This window comes from Aythya ferina (assembly GCF_964211825.1).
Source record: "Aythya ferina genome assembly, contig: HAP1_SCAFFOLD_200, whole genome shotgun sequence".
In the NCBI taxonomy this organism is placed as follows: domain Eukaryota; kingdom Metazoa; phylum Chordata; class Aves; order Anseriformes; family Anatidae; genus Aythya; species Aythya ferina.
Window position 1 is genome coordinate 115,146 of NW_028181333.1, and position 20,769 is coordinate 135,914.

At 48.1% G+C, this 20,769-nt stretch overlaps 1 pseudogene across 1 annotated transcript in view; it reads left to right on the forward strand.

Annotated features, from left to right (window-relative positions):
• The window catches only part of LOC311428937 (ubiquitin carboxyl-terminal hydrolase 42-like), a 34,832-nt pseudogene extending 14,469 nt beyond the window's left edge, over positions 1–20,363 (forward strand). Inside the window, exons 13-23 of the transcript in view lie at positions 10–150; positions 345–445; positions 909–1,050; positions 1,724–2,005; positions 2,811–2,899; positions 3,434–3,481; positions 3,884–4,535; positions 18,141–18,181; positions 18,665–18,783; positions 19,652–19,742; positions 20,170–20,363. The product of the transcript in view is annotated as a ubiquitin carboxyl-terminal hydrolase 42-like (transcript). The remainder of the gene's footprint in view (positions 1–9; positions 151–344; positions 446–908; positions 1,051–1,723; positions 2,006–2,810; positions 2,900–3,433; positions 3,482–3,883; positions 4,536–18,140; positions 18,182–18,664; positions 18,784–19,651; positions 19,743–20,169) is intronic.
• Positions 20,364–20,769: the final 406 nt, after the last annotated feature.

The window sequence follows — 20,769 nt, forward strand, 5'->3', positions numbered from 1 at the left end:
TCTCTTTAGGAGGTGAAATATCCGGAGTATTTGGACCTGAGAGCCTACATGTCGCAGTCAATGGGAGAACCACTGCTCTATGCCTTATACGCGGTGCTGGTACATCACGGTGTCAGCTGTCACTCAGGACACTATATATGCTATGTAAAGGTAGAAGTCAACAGCATTTCTAACAGGGTAAAGGTTGTGCTGGCAAACCAATTAAAGCATGACTAGCAGCTACTGTTTCTAGGGAAAAAGATTTCATTATATTTTTATTTGACATGTGTGTATTTTGTTCCTATCCGTGATTTCAATTGGAAAACGTGCAATTCACCTAAAGAAATCGTTGTCTTTATTTGCAGGCTGGTAATGGACTTTGGTATCAGATGAATGATGCTAAAGTAGTGCGTACTGACATTAAAAGAGTTCTTGGTCAGCAAGCTTACATACTTTTTTATATCAGGTAATAACAAATCTTAAAATGTGTTCAGAAGAGATTTACTTTCCTGTTATTGATATTTTTCTGTTTTGCAAGTGTTTTTCTTGCTATCCCGGGAGAAGATTATTATTTGTGTAATTCAGTTCTGTCTAACCTGAAATTCTCTGTGTCGTTTATTATCTTTTGTTGCTTGGCCTTAAACTGCAGCACTCATGTAAATTGCTATCTATGTGTTATCTGTAGCTGGCTAATTTAGAGAAGGAGAGAAATGAAGGTCATCTGTGGTGTAAGAATGAATTATTGCTCTGCAAGTGATAGTCTTAGTAGGAAGACTGTTCTCTACTTTTCAGTTTGTAGTCTTGGCGAAGCCTTCTGTAGAGAAGGCTTCCATATCGTATGAGCTGTTCCTCTAAAATGATAGGATGGGATTTAATCCAAGAGTAGGCTGAAAGAAAAACTAAACTACGATCACTGCTCTTTTCTGAAGGCGCTATGATTTGACACTTGGAGAACGTGCGTTTTACTTGCCAGCACCATCTTATCCCTGTTCATTCCCTCCTGGTCAGCAGGGGGCTAATAGTAAGCAGGCTGGATTTCTGGGACCACGACTTCTTCCTCATATGATTAAGGTAATTCAGGGAAGCGGGAGGGCAGATAATGGCACCAAACTGCTAGTGGGTTTGGTGTGGGTTTTTTTGTTTGGTTTTCGGCATCTTAGTTTTGTTTTCCTTCCCACGCTGCAGCTTTCTTCACAGCCCTCATGCTACAGCCAGAGTCATTCAAACAGTGGTTACTGCTAAATTGTGCAGCCATGCGACTCCATTACTTTATACCTCCAAGACAGCTTTCTAAAGCACAGAGAGCTACGCTCTTTGACAATTTAAGCAGAGTGTACTAATCCTCAAATCATTTAAAAGAGGACTTGTTTTTCCTATCCTCGTCACTTTAGCTAAGACAGGGAAAACTAAATGTCTTATTCCTGAGCACCAGAACGATTACTTCAGGCTTTTCAGGGTATGTTTAAAGGGGAAAATACATATATTTGGGAATAGCAGCAGGTAATGTTACGTTGCTTGGCTGGTTTTCAAAGATGATGTTAATTTGATACCAATCTGCAGTAAACCAAAAGCAGGAATTGAATACGCTTATTGGACTTGCATTTATCCTTAAAGGGCAGTGTGTTTTTCTTTTTAGGTGTTAAGACCATTTGTAGAAACACTCAGTAGGAGAGTTTTGTGTTTCAAAATGTTACATGCAGTGTTTGCGTTAATCCATCTTGCAATTTCTTCTTTTTAAATACAGAATTCAAGCCGTTTAAATGGAAATGGATCCATAAAAGAGGACACAAAGACCACTGGTGTCACCCTAAAAAGGCCATCTTCAGCACCACCAATGGCCTGTGTTCAAAACCAGGCGATTACCAGGCCTTCAATGACTGATACGTCAAGAAAACAGCAGATCACCATCAGTATTCACAATAAATTGCCTGCTCGTCAGACTGTGTCACAGCCTGACTTTCTTAGCAGTGCTGTGGAGGATGAAGATCTCTACCAGGCTGTTCCTTCATCCACAATTACAAATTCGGTAATGCAAATGAAGCAAATGCAAACAAACAAAAAAGTTTCTGATGAAATTTTTGTGGAGCCAACAGTGAATGAAAATCCTAAACTCAGCTCTGATAACACAGTCCCTTATGGTGCAGAATCTTCAGGAAAATCTGAGGAGGAGTCAAAGGGCTTATTTCAAAGGAATTTGAAATGCAATGCAATGTCCTCTAATGGAATTTTGGTTGGAAAGGTAGTCCGTACATTGCAGCATTCCAATTCTTCCTGTCAGAATGCTGACAAAGGAAGATCCCAGCATGAGCTGCCAAAAACAGATTCACTAAATGGTGCTATTAGGTTAGTTACTGAATCTAAAGAAAACGGACTGAAACTTGATGATTCCACTTGCCGAGTTGAACCTGTTAAACCTTCTGAGATGTTCTTTTCTAAAACAAATGGATCGCTTGAAACATAGATTTGCTCCATCGAGAATTTCTCACCTACGGTGTATTCGGGAGTGTTTATTGTGTTCCTAATTCAGGTGAAATACTGAGAAAACACAGCACACATGTGATCGTAAGACTTTGTGGTATTATCCCCTTAGAATTTGCAGACCTGAGCTTACATTAGAACTTGTCAACTTAAGCTCAGCTGAGATAAAAATTCCTAAGTTTCATAAAGTAGATTTTGGGGGGTGAGTTGGGGTTATCTTTGAAGTGTAGATAATGCATACAACTCACAGCGGTCTTGCTTACCATTTAATGGAGAAATTCTGACAAGACTAGTCCTCAGTACTACTACAAATAGTATTTTTTTGTCTGCTGACTTGTGCGTTTTAATTGCAGATGCCTGGAGCTATGCCTTCAGTCAATCGAGAAGTCATCACGGAGTCCTTCAGAGCCAGCCAGCTGAACAGCTTGTCAGAGGAAATGAGGTAAAATGAGCACAGTCTGATTAAGACAAGACTTTATGGAAGTTCGTTACAGTTTTATCTGTCTACTAATAGTATTTAATGGAAGGATTTAAATTAGTACAATTCCATACTGTGTGTCCAGTGTCACGAACAGAACTAATGAACAGCACTGAGCATATCACTCTGATGCAGGTTGGTGCCTCAAGGAGAACTTGTGTTCCTTTATAGAATGTTTTTCCATTTTTCTCCACTGTCTGGAGAAACACTGGCTGTTCCCCGCTCGCCCCTATGCCTTTTTTCTCAGAGCAGCAGGTGGAAGGAGACAGATGCGTTTGCTTTTTTAGTGCAATGGCTTCAGAAGCAAGAGGGGAAAAAGCACTTTCTCTGGGAGCTGAAGAAGGTGTCCTAATCACAGGAGAGGTTTCTAAATGGCATATCTTTGCGAGGGTTCCTGTAGTCCGGAGGTTTTTGTTTGTTTGTTTGCCTTTGGAAGGTTTTACTCTTAATATTCACATCCTTCAGCAGAAGTGAGAAATGGGTTTTTATTTTATGCAGTGTTGCAGAACCTCCGAAATCTCCTGGGAATGATGAATACCTCGCCCAGTACCAATGTGATGACCGTGGAGACAAGGAGAAACCAAGAAGATCAAAAGAACGTGACCTCATTTCAAAAGAAAATGTTTTGTCCGGCAAAGAGTCTTGTGAGCCTGGTGAGAAATTGCGGCAAACTTCCTCTCTCAAGTCTGACACTGAATGGAGCTCTAACAATCTTTCTTCCTTAGCTATTGCAGATAGACGCCAAGATACAAAGGACAAGACTAAAACCACTGAGAAAGAGCATTACCGAAGCAAGAGGGAACATGCTCCTAGTGAAGAGAAGGAGAGTCAAAAAGCAGGTCCTTCCAGCAAGAGGAGGTGTTCTCAGAGCGTGGAATTTGTTGAGCAAAAGAGTCACAAGCAGGAGTACTGGGAGGGAAGCAGGTACAGATCTTTCCCTCGTGAAAGAAACAGCCCTGAGAATGGCAGAAGAGCAGTCAAATATTCAAAGTACAGATCTGGCAGCGGAGGAAGATCAGAACAAGGTAGCAATAGGTACTACCGATCCAAAGGGGAAAGAAGTTGGAGCAGAGAAAGATACTATCGAGACGAAGCACGGAGATGGGAAAGATGTGGCTACTACAAGGATTACTATTCACCTCATGCGACAGGAGACAGTAGAGAGAGAAAGTTCTCTCACGGCGATTCAGCCTTTGACAGATCGACTGCAACTTACTACAGCAGGTCACATAAGCATTATCATTACAAAAGCAGATGGCCTCACGGTTCCCTCTTGAGAGAGGAAGATGTACGTCGCTTTAGCACACCCCGAGCAGACTTGCATCGTTGCTCGGTACCTCAGCAACATTCCAGAAGACATTCTCGTGAAAGACATGTGCTTCCACCTGTGTCAGCTCATTTGGAGAACTGTCGCCAGAAAAATGAAACAGAAGGAAACAGAAAAAGAAAATATACCCGTGCAGAAGGTAGTGAAAGTGAAATAGAAAGGAAAGACAGAAAGATAGAAAAGGAGCTTGTAGGTGGTGAAAAAAATGCAAAAATATCACAAGTTCTGGAAGAAAAAGAAGTCTAAGGATAAAGATGGAGAGAAGGATTCCAAGTAAGCAAGGATTCCAGCATCCTCCGCATTTTTTATCCTAATTCTTTTCTGGGTGCTTCTCATGTCTTCCTTTTTTTTTTTTTTTTTTTCTGGTAGTTTCTAAGTTCTTTAGATAGCACCAGCTGGCTGGGGATCATGTTGTTAGGTTGATCAGTGAAGACAGGAAAGCTCTTGCTGAATTGTGTCAGAGCACTAGCTTTGGACCACATAGTTCGAATCACATCCGTACACCATTCCAGATCAGGTTAAAAGATTTTTTCTGCTTGCACATATTCCAGAGCTAGCCGTTGTTAATGATCTGTGTACAAACCAGGACCTATGGTCCTTCAATCTGACGGCTTAAGTTTGCTGCATCTAAAGTAAGTTGCGTGTGCACAAAGCACCACAAAATAGCTGACATGCTGCAAATCATCACCTGTGGTAAAATAAATCCGGTTTCATATAGGCAACAAGTGCCACATCTTTTTTTCCCTTTTTAACTTGCATGTTTCTTTCAGACTTCATGATTTGTGTTTCTGTGCGCTCCGCTTTGACAATGCCAATCGCAAGCGTAAGAAAAAGAAGAAAAAGGAGAAGAAAAAGAAGAAAAAGGAGAAACACCAGGAAAGCAAAAGGCTCCTTGGAACACTTAGATCCTCGTTTCCAGAAGATAACGCGGGAGAAGAAGGAAGAATCCCATCCTCCAGATGGCTCTTCATGTGAATAATGCAGAAGTGAGAGCAGTAAACAACCTTACAAGGAAGGGAAGACTTCCAGTGCAGGCGAAAGCAAGAAATACTGCTCCATCGCATCCAACGACTATACTAAAGGTAAGGGGCCGCAGCGTGTGTGAGGAATTCCTTTTATATTAATCTCGAGATTATTTCAAACAGTCTTGAAGTGCTTGATGACTTAACAGTCTGCAGATTTATTATCAAATCAAAAAAAAAACCCACTTGGTAGACTAATTTTTTCCCAGTTTTGAATGGCCACTAGGAAAGAAGGCCTGAAATAAAGAGGTTAGAGGCAAATGGTTTTCATTTGGTTTGATGATGAAGTGGCAAACAAGAGGAAGAGTTGCAAGCTCCCTTCTTAAATTCAGTCCAGCCAAGTAGGAAAAGTAAATGTGGACAGCTGTATCTTGGCAAAGAAGATAGTAGGGAGCAAGGAGGTTTAGCAGTCAAGATGGAAGGTGATGCCATGAGGCTTAGAGGCTAGTAATGTTCTAATGAACATGGCCAAGTCTTGCGCTGGGCAGCCTGCTTGGGTCCAAAGCCTGCAGTCCTCCCCAAGATGTCGGCGAGGGGCTGGTGAGCCGTTGGGACGGAACCCACGTTGCCCGGGTTCCCCAAGCAACCGCCCCACTCTCCAGCCACCATGGCAGGTCCAGCAGCCGGCTCCCGCTCCTCCCGGGGCTGCGGCCCTGCTGGCGAGCCCAGCGCCCCAGAGCTCAGCCCAGCGCCCTTTTTCCCACAGAGGGTTTCCCCAGACGGCTTCCGCGGCTTGCGCAGACACAAAACTCCCCCTTCGTCGTCCCAGCCGTGCCGCCAACGGTGGCTGCCTGGCTGCTGCCCTCCCTCCCCGGAGCGACGGCGCTGCCCTTGCAGCCCCCGCAGGTACCCACCCTCCCCTCCGCGCTGCCCCAGGCCACCGTCTGGCACGTGGTGCCGGGGGTCCAGGGGCAGGTGCTGCAGCTCCCCGCCGGGGTGCAGCTGCCACCTGGGGGGCACCTCCCAGCCCAGGGGCACCAGCTGCAGCTGGTGCAGCTCCCCGCCGGGGGGCAGCTCCCCCACACCGCTCCTCCCTTTGCCCCCGTCCATCAGTGGGGACAGCCCATGGTGACGGGGACACTGGTACCCCACCATGCGCTGGGGCTGGGGCCCAGGGCCGTGCTCCACGGGGAGCTCCTGCACCCCACAGGCACCTGCCTGTTGCAGGCCCCCGCCCAGCGCAACCCCCCGCCACCCCTCGTCCCGGGGCCTCCGCTGCGGGGGCAGGCGCTCCCCACGCCCCGCACCCTGAGCAGCAGCCGGGGGCAGCTGCCGGAGCCCTGCTTGCACGCCGTGGGGCTCAGCGAGGACCAGGGGCCCCCGCTGCCCGGCCCCACTGCCCCCAAGCCTGCCCAGGCTCCAAGGACCGCCAGCACCCAGACGGCGACGCCTGACGGTGAGTTTGGGGCTGGCACAGCCGGCCGCTGGGCGCCCCACACCCAGGGGCCATGGGAAAGCTGACATCGCCCGTCTTGGGGGATTTTCTTGCTTCGTCCTCAGCGGCGACAGCCCCGCAGGTGCCTGAGGAGCCCCCGCAGCTGCCCGAGCTGGGCCCTGATGCCTTTGCCGAGGCCTTTCCAGAGCTGGCAGGGGACAGCCAGCAGCTGCAGCACATGCAGGACGAGCTCCTGGCCGACCTGGACATCCCCATCCCCGGCATGGAGGAGCTGCTCAGCTGGCTCGATGCCGTGGAGCCCCAGGACGCCTTCCCCGATTTGCCCAGCAGTCCTGCCCTCAGCCGCTTCCTCTCGCAGCTGCCCGACCTCTGCGAGGACATCGAGGAGCCGAGCACGCAGGGACTGGAAGCCACAGGAGCTCTCGGTGAGGTCCCCTCAACCCCTGGGCTGCGCCCCGAGAAGCTTGAGGGTGGGCTGTCGCTGCAGTCCCCCGTCGTGCCAGCAGTGAGCCCCCCGCTCAGCCCTGCAGCCAGTCCCCTGCCCAGTGCGCTTAGGAGCCCCCTACCCAGTCCACCCCTGAGTCCCCCCAGGAGCCTCCCTGACACCCAGCTCCTCAGTGCCCTTAGCAGACCCCTGCCCCAACCCCCCCAGCGTTCCCTCAAGACCTGCCCCAACCCCAAGGTCCCCAGTGCCCTTAGTAGACCCCAGCCCAAATCCCCCCTGAGTTCACCCAAGAAACGCCCCAACCCCAAGGGCCGCATTGACCATAGGAGACCCCTGCCCAAACGCCCCCTGGGTCCCCTCAAGAGCCCCCCGCCTGCCCCTGCGTCCACCGGCACCAAGCGGGGGGCCAAGCGCCCTGCGCCCAGCAGCACCCCCGGGACAGCGCAGAGCTGCCAGCACAGGAGGCCGACGACAGAGAACCCCCCCGGCAAGGAGAGGAAGACGCTGCTGGGACAGGCTGGCCAAGGCCACAAGAGACCGTGCCAGGGGAAGACGGCTGGCAGCAGCACGGTGGCTGGCAGCAGCAGGGAAGCAGGCAGCAGCGGGCAGCAGCTGGCGATCAACAGCACCACGGCACCCAGCAAGAGAGCGCGAAGCCCGGGGGCTGCAGGGGGGCAAGGAGCAGCGGCGCCACCTCCCCGCAGAGCGCGGCTGCTGCCGGAGACTCCGAGTGGGGAGCCCCGTGCCGTGCGGCCCCAGGACAGGCTCTGTCCCCAGGCCAGCGGGGCCAGGACGCTGCAGCGCCAGCAGCCGGGGACAAAGACCCCCAGCGAGACTTTGCAGCCGCTGGGGGCCAGGGCCAAGGCGCTGGGGCCAGCGTGCCAGCTGGCCTGTGTGCAGCCGCAGCCCACCTCCAGCAGCCCCAGCAGCATGCCCAGCGCCCCGCCGACAGTGCCAGGCTCCAGCTACCCATGACCGACCTCGGGCTTCTCCTCGACGGCCCCCGCAGCACCCAGGCAGGCACAGAGACCTCTGCAGGCACCTGCTCCAGCTTCAGCCACGCTCCTCAGCCCTTGCCCCTCTCGCTTGCCCTTTCCCCTCTCTCGTGCTGGAGCTAGGGGATGGGCTTGCCACTCTCAGGTATGGCAACAGCGCCAATGGCAAATGCGCGCGCGCCTCACCCAGGAAGGTGGCAATGGCAAGCTGGGGAGATGCTGGCAGCAGCTGGGCTGGGAAAGCTTGGCCATGGCAACTGCTGCTTGGGACACCAAAGGGCTGAGAGACAAGACTTGCTTCTTCTTTCGGGGCATTGCTCTTCTTTCCTGCCTTCTGGATTAAATTCCTCTCCTTAGGTGGTCACTCAGCAAGGCCTCTGCCTGCAGAGCAATTCTTCTTGCACTGGCATGCCAAGGGGATAAGAACTGGGAGGTCTTTGGGATAGCAAATGATCAGTGGGATGGGAAGTGATGATGGGGATAGCAATTCATTGGAATGGGAAAAATGGGTTTTATTTGTATTAAATTTAATTTTTTTAATTTTCATTTAATTTATTGGTTTTCTTATTTAATTAAATCCACTTTATTGACTGTGTTGTACAGTATGGCATTGTTTTATTATTATAAAATTATAAGTATTTAATAGTATTAAATATTTTTATATATTAATATCTTATAAACTGTAAGTATCATTATTTATTATTTTGTTGGGTTTTATTCCTTTTCTACCCTATTAAACTCTCTTTATCACAACGCACTGGTTTGGACTTTATTTTTCCTTCCAAGTCATTCTGGATTCACTCCGGATGGGGGGACACTAGCGAACGCCTGTGTGCTTCAGATCCAAGGTCACCTTTGCCCTCATTCAAGATACATCTTTGCATCTGTTGTTGTGAAACAAAATTAACAACAGGAACAATAAAGTTACCTACTTGCTAGCAGCAGCTCTACGTTTGCTGGGGTCTGCTCTGTGCATTTTGAAGACCATTCCATGCTCTTCAGCCCCTTCAGGAGGAAATGTATGGTTCTAGGAAAATGCGTCTTGACCTGATGCAAAGCTGTGACGCAGCCTGCAGCTGCTGCAAGCCCTGGCATTTTACCTGCAGCCCCTCCAACAACTCTGATGTTCCCTGCATCGACTTCAACCACTGCGGCAGGACCTGAGGCCCCTCGAAGCCTTGTCACACACCCTGCGGCCCCTCGAGCCCCTGGCATGTTCCCTGCAGCCCCTCGAGCCCCTGGCATGTTCCCTGCAGCCCCTCCAAGCCTGGCACAGGCCCTACAGCTGGCTCCGGGGACGACCCCGTTGCTGTCTCAGGCACCAATACACACAAGGGGAAGGAATGCATGCAGAAGTCATCTCGTTTCGGAAGGGCAGAAAGTCCTCCCAAGAAGAGGAAGGAGCAAGAGGAAGGCGAGGCAGCCTACCCCAAGGTAGGGCCATCCCAGGGCACAGGAGGCTGTTGGAAAGGAGAGCAGAGAGAAAAGCAGCAGGAAGCAGGTGATCCCCATCCCTGGGCGAGCTGCGAGCCATGGGACAAGATTGCAGCTGTCCTCCAGGCGAGCACATTGTCAGCTGGCTGCTGCGCTGCTGGGATAGCAGCTGCGGGAGCCTGGCAGCAGAGGCCAGGGAAGCCAAGCAGCTGGGATCCTTCTCTGGGGAAGGGGGCACTGAGAAAGAGCTTGCAAACAGGGCACAAGCCCTCAGCCTCTGGAGGCGGCGCCTGTCAGGCGTGAAGGAAAGGGATCCCTTCTGGGAAGATGCTGTGGGCTTGCTGAGGCTCGAAGAACAGACGGTGCTGGCTGCTACCAGCGTGCTGCAGCAGCGGCAAGACAGAGCCGTGGTGGTTTTCCTCAGCTGGGCAGCTGAGCTCCAGCACAAGCGCTCTCTCCCTGCCCCTCCTCCAACGCCAAGGGGAGAAAAGAGGCTGGCAAGGGCTCAAGGGCTGCCAGAAGGACAGGGAGATCATTCCACAAGGAGCGTCACGGGCAAAGCAGGCTCAGCACAGCCTGTTCCAGTCCAGCCCGGGGCCTGCTCCTGCGGGGGCTCTCCACAGACTGCGGCCTCCTCCAGGCCACAGCCACCTGCTCCACCGGGGGCTCCTCCACCCGCAGGGGGGCTGCAGCGTGGAGATCTGCTCCACGGGGGACCCATGGGCTGCAGGGGGACAGCCTGCTCCACCAGGGGCCTCTCCCTGCACAGGCCGCAGGGGAACTGCTGCTGTGAGCCTGGAGCACCTCCTGCCTCCTGCTGCACGGACCTTGGGGGCTGCACAGAGCTTTCTCACTCCTCCCTGAGCCAGACGCTGCTGGGCAGCAGCTTTCGTTCCCTTTCTTAGATGGGTTCTCCCCCAGGCGCAAACATCATCCTTTTGCTCTGCGTTCTGGGCAGCAGCGGGTGGGTCCCTCCTGGAAGGAGCCTCCTGGCAGCGGCCCTGAGCTCCCATGGGGCAGCTGCTGCATTCTCCTCACAGAGGACACCCCTGCAGCCCCCCGCTCCCACAGCCTGGCCACGCAAACCCAAGCCAAGACACCGAGCGAGCCTCCCTGATTGCCAGCCAGCAGCTGGCTCAGCCTGGGACCCCAGGCCAGTGCCCACAAGACTCTCCTGGGCCTTGAAAAGCAAGCCTTGTGGGGACGGAGCACCCACAAAGAACGGACTCACACAACAGGACTCCTTGCCAACACTGCCTCACAGACACCTGGGCCTTGAGCGGGTAGCTCACCTATAGCGAGCTCATTTCCTTCCCAGTAGCTGAAATGTGCCCTTTCGGGGGCATCTGGGGGCTACAGTGTGCTGCTGAGAGGGATGTTGGAGCTCCTGCAGGGCAGTGCTTCCACTAAGGCAAGGCCTTTTCTGCATCTTCTACTGCCCTGCAAGCGAGGATGCTTGGGGCACACAAGAAGCTGGCAGGGGACACAGCTGCAGGGATTGCAGGAATTCCTAAAGTCATAGCCAAATACAAGAAAGACAGGAGGACGTGATGCTTTTGATAGAAAGGAGCTGGGTTTTGGGTCAAAATCCATCCCTTTTTCTATCCTGGAGACCCCCAAGGGCGTAGGACAGCAGCACTGCAGGGCAGCAAGAGATGCTGTGCATTTCTCTCGTCCCCCTGAGACAGCCACTGGGTGACGATGGTGCCAAGTGTCTGGAAAGAGACCTTGCTTTCTCAGGCCCAGGTGTCCAGCTGCACACCAAGGCCGTCCCTGGCTTCCAGGCGCAGTTGCCAGGCCCAAGGCCGAGCTCCCCTGCGAACCCCCAGCCCAGCAGACCTTGCTCCTGGCATTGTGGAGCAGCCATTTCACGGCAGCCTTTTCTCCTGGCAGTCAGCTTAGCGCCGAAAGCTCTGTCACCGGGACACCCGAGAGCCGTGGCAGCTCAGCAGAGAGTCACTGTCAGCCTTGGAGCTCACAAAGGTGGGTGGCCGCAAGTGCCCTGAGCATCCAGCTCGCAATGAGAACTGCTGTGGCACTCAAATTGTCACCTGTTTGCTGCGATGCTGGGATACCTGCTCTGGTAGCCTGGCATCAGAGGCCAGGGAAGCCAAGCAGCTGGGATCCTTCTCTGAGGCAGGGGACACTGAGAGTGGAAATGGAAATGGGGCACAAGCCCTCCGCCTCTCAAAGGAACCCCTCAGATGTTTAGGTATAGTAAACTTATGTATATCTGTGTGACTCTAGACCACAACATGTTAGTGTTCTGGTTTGTCCACTGCTTTGTTGTGGGGGCTTTGAGTTGGCCTCTACTCTTTAGGTGAATGCTGACTTCATATCTATGGTGCACTTTATTCTTAAAATGGGAAGTTTCTACCAATTTCCTGTCCAAAGTTCCTCATAAGCCAACTGCAATCATCATTTCAGATGTATCTCCCAACTTACACATTTCCTAATTCTCCTTGATATTTACTCAAGAAATGCATTTTCACAGAGACATCATATTTTTCTCTCAGCTGGCATTTGGCTGAGCAGAATGATGTCCTTTAATTCCCTTCCACACAATAGGCAACTTGTTCCTTCTGTCTTCTGAACACTTCCTCCTAAGTTCAATGTGAATACAAGCGGCAGAATTTTGCCTCATGTCTTAAATGTGTGGCAGGGCTGCCCTGTCAGGTGTATTTATACTGGAGAAAAAAAAAAAAAAGAATAGCCATACACACCATATAACCACTTAACTTTTTCAGTTCTTCTGTTAACAGTGCATGAACATGGGGTTTTGTTGTTTTATTGTTTGTTTTAAACTCCTGACTGCCATATAGCAAAGATGAAAAAAAAAAAAAAAAAAAACCAACACCCTTTGTTGAGAATCTCTAAGCATGGCTCTACTTTGTATTATCAAATGTCACTTCACCTGAACCATTTCAATCACAAGGGATATCCTTCTGTCAGGCTCAGTAGGACTTCCCAACTTTATGTCACCTGGAAATCTCAAAGCTCATATGTAATTTTTAGTCTTCGGCCACCACGTCCATACTGAACATACCTAAATTTGAAGTCATCTCTGCTCTGAATAGGAGGTTGGGTTTTCAGAGCTCCCTTCCAGCCTACATTTCTCCATGAGTCTTTGCCTCCTTAGCAGCTGCAGTTTCAGAACTGTCTCTGAGAATCACTACAGGTAACCTCTCCTTTGCCGGTAATTCCCTCTTCAAACAGTGTGAACAATTGCAAACTCCCTTGATTCACTTGCAGCCCCAAAGCCCAAATCCATAGATAATGTATCAGAAGCTCACAGAAAGTGAAATAGATGTAGTTCATCCCCTGTGTAGGGGAGCACTGGTCCTACAAAGGCAAGCTACTAAATTCTCTGGAAACAAATTAGCTTTAATAAATTATCTTGTAAATTCCACATTACCCGCTACTTCCCTAGTCTTATCTCTTCTTGCTACAAAACTTTGCCCAGCGTTGATGTCAAACTAACAGGCCTGCACTTGTCTGGATCACTCTTTACATTCTCCTGGACAGAAGTATATTTGTTACTCTCCCATTCTGGGGACTAGCCCTGATTGGCACAACTGTGATGTATTTTTCCTACTTGACTTGTTGTTCTGTGTGCCAATGCTGTTAATAGGCTAGGTAGATATCAGCTTGTCATTTTTCACTTGAATCACTGTAGATTTTTATTTCACCTCAGATGATGTTGTGCCTAGTGCCCTACCCTCATTTGCAATGGGAATCCTGTCACTGCCCTTAATATCACATTGTTGTTGCTGTTAGATGCAGGAAATAAGATTTGCAGCATTTGAGACATCATTAACTTTTGATCTATTTTTGCCTCGAGTATGCAACTGTCCTAATTTGTTCTCTTTGTTCCCCCTGGGTTCTGTGGCTTAAGTATCATTTACTATTATTGTTTAATTTCCTATGTGAAGGAGGTTTTGGGTCATTTGTACTTTATTTTTGCAGTTTTTAACCTCTGAAATGTACCTTTTCTCATTGCTTTTTTCCCATCGGAATTTTGAATTTTAACTCTGCCTTCTCTGCACTCCAGTCCCAGAGATGCTTAGTCAGACTCAATTATTCATTTCCTTAGATTTCAAAGTTTGCATTTCTAAGCCTCAAAACCTTCGTTCTAAGCCTGGTGTTGTCTGTCTTGAAATGTAAAATGAGAAAAGTCAGCTCATGATCAGACTTTATTCAAATCTTACTACATTTAAACCCGTACAGGAGCCAAGTCTAAAATGGTCTTATATTTTTTCACTTTTGTGAAGAAATCCATCACATAGTATATCTGTATGAGAATAAGTGGTAATCATCTTTCAGTCTTTTGCTGGGAAGTTGAAGTCTCCCGTAATTCCCATTATTGTTTATGTGTCTGATAACTGTAGACTGGAGCTAAGAGCAAAGAGCAGGCTAGCAAGGCTGTCTTTCTTTAGCAGCGATTTGCACAAAACCACTCTATTGCTGACCCATAACATTTCCCTAACCTCTGCTTCTTGCTAACACAAAGCACCATCTTATTCCATCCATCTGCCCTGGTTTCCAGACTTCCTGAGATTTATCAGTACTTGTATGGCATTCATGCCTTTATTTCACCCTTCCTGTGTTGACACTTGTCTTAAGAGTTTTAGATCCTGAACATGATCATCTCAAAGTTTGCCTGACAGTTTGGTCTTCCTCACATTGTCGTAGAGTATCAGGTCTCTACCACTTGAAATAGATTGTATTGGATTAGATTATTGGCACTGTCTCTTGTGCTGCTAGTCCATTATCTTCACGGTCCATACAACTGGCCATCAGCGGACATGAAGTGGCCTTATCCTGCCCATTTACCTGTCTGGAAATCAGCCACTCTCTCTGCCTAGAACAGGGAATGGATTTTCCTCAGCTTTCTTCAAAAGCTCTGAAGTTTTCTGTGACCTTTCCACTTTTATGGTATGATAAGCTTTTGCTTCCACTGAAGGGTAGAAGTCATTATGAATAGTGCCAACAAAACAGAAACATAACAATGAAAATGATATTTGAATTCAGAATAGGTATTTAAAAAGTTCACCTTCTCCAGCACAAATGGGGAAAGGAAAATAAATAAATAAATAAATAGAGCAGTCCTAAATCATCAAAACTGGCCAAAGAATTAGAAGAAGCACTATTTTTCCAAGGCTGCAATGTTTTCCATTCATCTCACTGGGCCAGCAGAGCACTAGAGAGCTGGATGCACTGAACTCCTGGCTCATACCCTAAATGACCTGCAGGAAGATCTTCTTATCTCTGTCCCCCCGTTTCTCCTTTCAATCTCTGTTTTGTCTGTTTGTATCACTAGCTATCAAAGCGCTACTGAGATATGCACGTGCAGCACCCAGCACAACCTTGTTTCAGGCTCCAGTGGGACCTTTAGGCATTACCATCCTATAAACAAGTCACAATGATAGTGAGTGTAATTACAGTCGTCAAACTATTCCAGCTCCACTTCATTAGCCATGCCCTGAGCTAAATAACATTTTAATCAGTTTGATATGTCACCTGTGGCTTTCTTCACTGTCACTTGCAATCCAGCAAACTCCTTCCTTCATGTTTCTAGATTAGACAGAGGGTTCTTAACTGCAGACATCCACTTCCCTGTTCAGGAAGCAGTGAGACCTTTCATCTTCACCCAGAATTAAGATGATATCCAAGCATCATGAGACACAGCGCGTATGTCTCCTAGGCCCATCCCATAAGAGCAGGACATTTACCTCACATGAGAAGAAGACTTAATGCAGAGGCAAAGCAAGATACTCGGTGTCAAAGCCATGTCTGGATGAGCATTAAAGACAGATCAAAATTACCCAGTACAGGAGGAAAATCTATCATTTGAAGAAGATTATGGTCTCTGATTATTAGTTTCAAAATTAGTTTTTTTCTTTGGATTTCCTCTGAACTTAAACTTAGTTTGGAATGCCTTTGGTTTTGAATAGTTCTGAAATTGTATTACTTCTCCTAAGTAAGTTGATAGTCTGTTCTATTTACGTGAAATTCAAATAATATTGTGAAGGATCTGCCATCACTTTTACTGTGTGCCAGGCTGAGAGCCTTCCTGTACTTAAAGGCAACCTATAGGAAAGCTGGGGAGGGGGTCTTTATCAGGGCCTGGAGTGACAGGACATGGACTAATAGCTTTACACTGAAAAGTTAGATTTCTAATATATGTTAGGAAGAAATTCTTTACTGATAGTACTTCACATCCAGCCACTCCAGCCCCTGGCATGTTCCCTGCAGCCCCTCCAAGCCTGGCACAGGCCCTACAGCTGGCTCCGGGGACGACCCCGTTGCTGTCTCAGGCACCAATACACACAAGGGGAAGGAATGCATGCAGAAGTCATCTCGTTTCAGAAGGGCAGAAAGTCCTCCCAAGAAGGGGAAGGAGCAAGAGGAAGGCGAGGCAGCCTACCCCAAGGTAGGGCCATCCCAGGGCACAGGAGGCTGTTGGAAAGGAGAGCAGAGAGAAAAGCAGCAGGAAGCAGGTGATCCCCATCCCTGGGCGAGCTGTGAGCCATGGGACAAGATTGCAGCTGTCCTCCAGGCGAGCACATTGTCAGCTGGCTGCTGCGCTGCTGGGATAGCAGCTGCGGGAGCCTGGCAGCAGAGGCCAGGGAAGCCAAGCAGCTGGGATCCTTCTCTGGGGAAGGGGGCACTGAGAAAGCGCTTGCAAACAGGGCACAAGCCCTCAGCCTCTGGAGGCGGCGCCTGTCAGGCGTGAAGGAAAGGGATCCCTTCTGGGAAGATGCTGTGGGCTTGCTGAGGCTCGAAGAACAGACGGTGCTGGCTGCTACCAGCGTGCTGCAGCAGCGGCAAGACAGAGCCGTGGTGGTTTTCCTCAGCTGGGCAGCTGAGCTCCAGCACAAGCGCTCTCTCCCTGCCCCTCCTCCAACGCCAAGGGGAGAAAAGAGGCTGGCAAGGGCTCAAGGGCTGCCAGAAGGACAGGGAGATCACTCCACAAGGAGCGTCACGGGAAAAGCAGGCTCAGCACAGCCTGTTCCAGTCCAGCCCGGGGCCTGCTCCTGAGGGGGCTCTCCACAGGCCGCGGCCTCCTCCAGGCCACAGCCACCTGCTCCACCGGGGGCTCCTCCACCGGCAGGGGGGCTGCAGCATGGAGATCTGCTCCACGGGGGACCCATGGGCTGCAGGGGGACAGCCTGCTCCACCAGGGGCACAGCCTGCTCCACCAGGGGCCTCTCCCTGCACAGGCCGCAGGGGAACTGCTGCTGTGAGCCTGGAGCACCTCCTGCCTCCTGCTGCACGGACCTTGGGGGCTGCACAGAGCTTTCTCACTCCTCCCTGAGCCAGACGCTGCTGGGCAGCAGCTTTTGTTCCCTTTCTTAGATGCAAGATCTTCTTAAATTCAGTCCAGCCAAGTAGGAAAAGTAAATGTGGACAGCTGTATCTTGGCAAAGAAGATAGTAGGGAGCAAGGAGGTTCAGCAGTCAAGATGGAAGGTGATGCCATGAGGCTTACAGGCTAGTAATGTTCTAGTGAAACCCTGCCTTCCTAAAGAAACCTGCCTGACTACTTGATGTGAATAACAGACTCTGTTCAGCTCTTTCCTAACATAGAAACGGTGCTGACTGCTTCTTCAGAGTAACAGAAGTTCGTGATACTACTGAAATAGTTGTGGTTCAGATGTAGATCTGATTTCTCCTAAGCACACTGAATTCACAACTGTTGATCCTCCAGAGGAGGCTTTGCAATTGAACACCTGGAGAATAGGTAAATTTCCCGCTGTTGTTCTCCTCTCCTCTTGTTTTGTTTTGTTTTGTTTTGTTCCTAGTAGCATAGGCTTAAGACTCTGAAGAAACAAGCTGCTTTTTTTCATTTCCAGCACTGGCTGTTCCTCCTGAGCCCCGCCTTCTATTTTTGCAGTCATAGGATATGTGAATGTAAATTCGTGGAGAGAAGTAGAAAACTGTTTCAACTGGTGTTTTTTCGGCTATGTGGGGAGAACAAATAGAGTGGCTTTGAATATTCTGGCTCTTATTCAGAGCAGCATGTGGAGGGAGACAGATGCGTTTGCTTTTTTAGTGCAATGGCTTCAGAAGCAAGAGGGGAAAAAGCACTTTCTCTGGGAGCCGAAGAAGTTGTCCTAATCACAGGAGAGGTTTCAAAATGGCATATCTTTGCGAGGGTTCCTGTAGTCCGGAGGTTTTTGTTTGTTTGTTTGACGTTGGAAGGTTTTACTCTTAATATTCACGTCCTTCAGCAGAAGTGAGAAATGTGATTTTATTTTGTGCAGTGTCGTGGACCCTCCGAAATCTCCTGGGAACGATGAATACCTCGCCCAGTACCAATGTGATGACGGTGGAGACAAGGAGAAAGCAAGAAGATCAAAAGAACGTGACCTCATTTCAAAAGAAACCGTTTTGTCCGGCAAAGAGTCTTGTGAGCCTGGTGAGAAATTGCGGCATACTTCCTCTCTCGAGTCTGACACTGAATGTAGCTCTAAAAACCTTTCCTCCTCAGCTCTTACAGAGAGATGCCAAGATACAAAGGACAAGACTAAAACCACTGAGAAAGAGCATTACGAATGCAAGAGGGAACATGCTCCTAGTGAAGAGAAGGAGAGTCAAAAAGCAGGTCCTTCCAGCAAGAGAAGGGTAAAGTTGAATACAAAGAATACAAACTTGAGCTCCTGATTGGCTTCATGCTGAACTCTGTGCTGTTCTTGTCCTAATCTTGGTCTCTCCATAGATAATATGGTTTAAATCCAAATAGAATCGTGCGATGAGGAAGATGTCACTGCAACAAATTCAACATCTAAAATCAAAGTTGACATTTTCCGTGATTTTCTTCCTGAGCAGAAGTGTGCGGTACTCCTTTTATATTAACGTAGAGATTATTTCAAACAGTCTTGAAGTGCTTGATGGCTTAAGAGTCTGCAGATTGATTATCAAATCAAAAAAACCCCGACTTGGTAGACTATTTCTTTCCCAGTTTTGAATGACCACTAGGAAGAAGGTTATTCCGGCATCAAGAAAGTCATGTGGAATGTAACAAAATTTACTGAACCAGTAAGTAAAACTTATATTTTTCTATTAGTTCCATTGTTTCAACTCTTCTGACCCTTCTGGACGGCATAGATAACAGAGGGGAGATCGTGGTAATCGGAGCTACTAACAGACTGGATTCTATAGATCCTGCTTTACGAAGACCAGGACGCTTTGGCAGACACTTCCTCTTCAACTTGCCAAATAAAGAGGTGAGAACTTAAATTCAACGTTAGTGCTACCATGGCAAAGTCCAACTTTATAGGAAAAAAAAAATAATTGACAACTTGAACAAAAGAGTGATACGTGGAGACACTGCGTTGTTCCATGGAGGGCAAATCTGGTACTGGATATATATGGTCAGGATGATACCACCAAGTAGTTAGTTCTATAATCAAACCTTTCATTCCCCAAGTTGTACCTGTTTGCTTAATTATTTAGTCCACTTGGGCGCTTTCATCATGAAGTTGTGTTTTTGGTCTCAATCCTTCGCTTATGAATGAATAGGGGACGTGTTTGCATTTGATTGTGCCCCGGATCAGTGGTAGTAGCTTGAGTCATAATTCTTTTCTTCTTTATAGTAATTGTAGCAATTGGAAGCATTGTGCCAGAAGTGCTTTCTGTGAATTTACTGACTGAAAATCAAATGTGATGAAGTAATGAGACTGTCCCAATGAAAGCTTGCTAAGTTTTAGAGAAGTTTTTTGGACAGCAAAGAAATGTTTCTGGATAAATTTTTCATTACAGTATTTTCCTCTGGGTCCTTAGGTCTCGTAGTTTGGAAACTTGTTATTGAAGCTATAAATGCCTTTTCTTTCACTGTAGGTTCCTAGAAAAAGTTCAGTATAACAAATAAGAAATATTCAATTTCCTGGTTGACAATGCAGAGTGTATATTAAATAACTGTAAAATACTTGAAAGTTGAGCAAGTAAGAAAAGTGTATTAGTAGATGAGGGGTTTTGAGGGAGGACTGTTTTGTTTTTTGTTGTTTGTTTGTTTGCCTTTTGGTTTGTTTGTTTCTTGTTGGTATTTTTAAGGAAAACTTGGGACAAGCTAAAATGCAATGATTTTGCTTCCAGGCTAGAAAAGAAATTGTCAAGATTCATACTGGTGACTGGACCCCTCAGCCACCGGCCATGTTGCTTGATGAACTAGCTGAGAAATGCATTGGTAAGACTGAAACAGAAACGGATTCTTGCTTGTGACCAAGTTGTAAAGAACCTTAGCTTGTACCAGGCAGTACCCATGCTCTTGTGCCTTGTTGCACAACTAGTCAACGAGGCAGCTGGCACGCCTTCATAGCAATCTGTGTGAGATGCTTTCATCTATTTACTCTTTGTTGTCATTCCTCTTGTTGTCTGAGAACATTAAATGGTTCTGGGGCATCTTCCTCAAGAGTATAGTTTTTGATGAGGAGTCTGCTTCAGCTGCATAAGCGCAGGATATCAGGCAGTGAGCAACATGAAACATCCTTGCAGAGCGGTAGCACTTTGAATTCCCTGTTAAGCTTTTTGGTTTTGGCATTACAAATTCTTTAAATGTTGCATGTTTTAAACCTGGGCCTTGACTGATGTAACGTTTGATTTTTGTTTGTTAGGAGACTGTGGTGCAGATATCAAATCCCTCTGTACTGAAGCTGCGCTGTGCTCTCTACGCCGATGCTATCCTCAGATTTATGCAAGTAGGGAGAAGTTGCTACTAGACGTTAATTCTATTAAAATAAAAGCAAAGGACTTTTTCATGGCTATGAAGAAGGTTGTTCCAGCTTCAAACCGGATCAAGGCTTCACCCGTACAAGCACTATCACCCATTTTCAAGCCACTTTTTCAAAGATCAGTAGAGAATATTTTACAAGTTGTGCAGAAGATCTTCCCGCATGCACAGCTTGCACTAAAGGAGGACCGACAGCAAGGTATAACCACAGCATCCACTTCTTTATAATTCTGCTAAAGCAAAAACTTGTGGTTTGTGCAATCAACTTATAGGTTTCAGACATAATGGTGGTAGAATTTTATTATTTGCATGTGCATGTCTTTTTTTTTGGGCAAGTCTGGAATACAACACATAGGTTTTATTGTGGATTTGAAACTGAAATGCCAAATGGAAGCTCTGAATGACTCAATACACAGTAAAGGACGATGCGTTCTCTACTGAAGCATCCTGCTTCTGAGGGCAGCTAAGATAATTAGCATTTGTA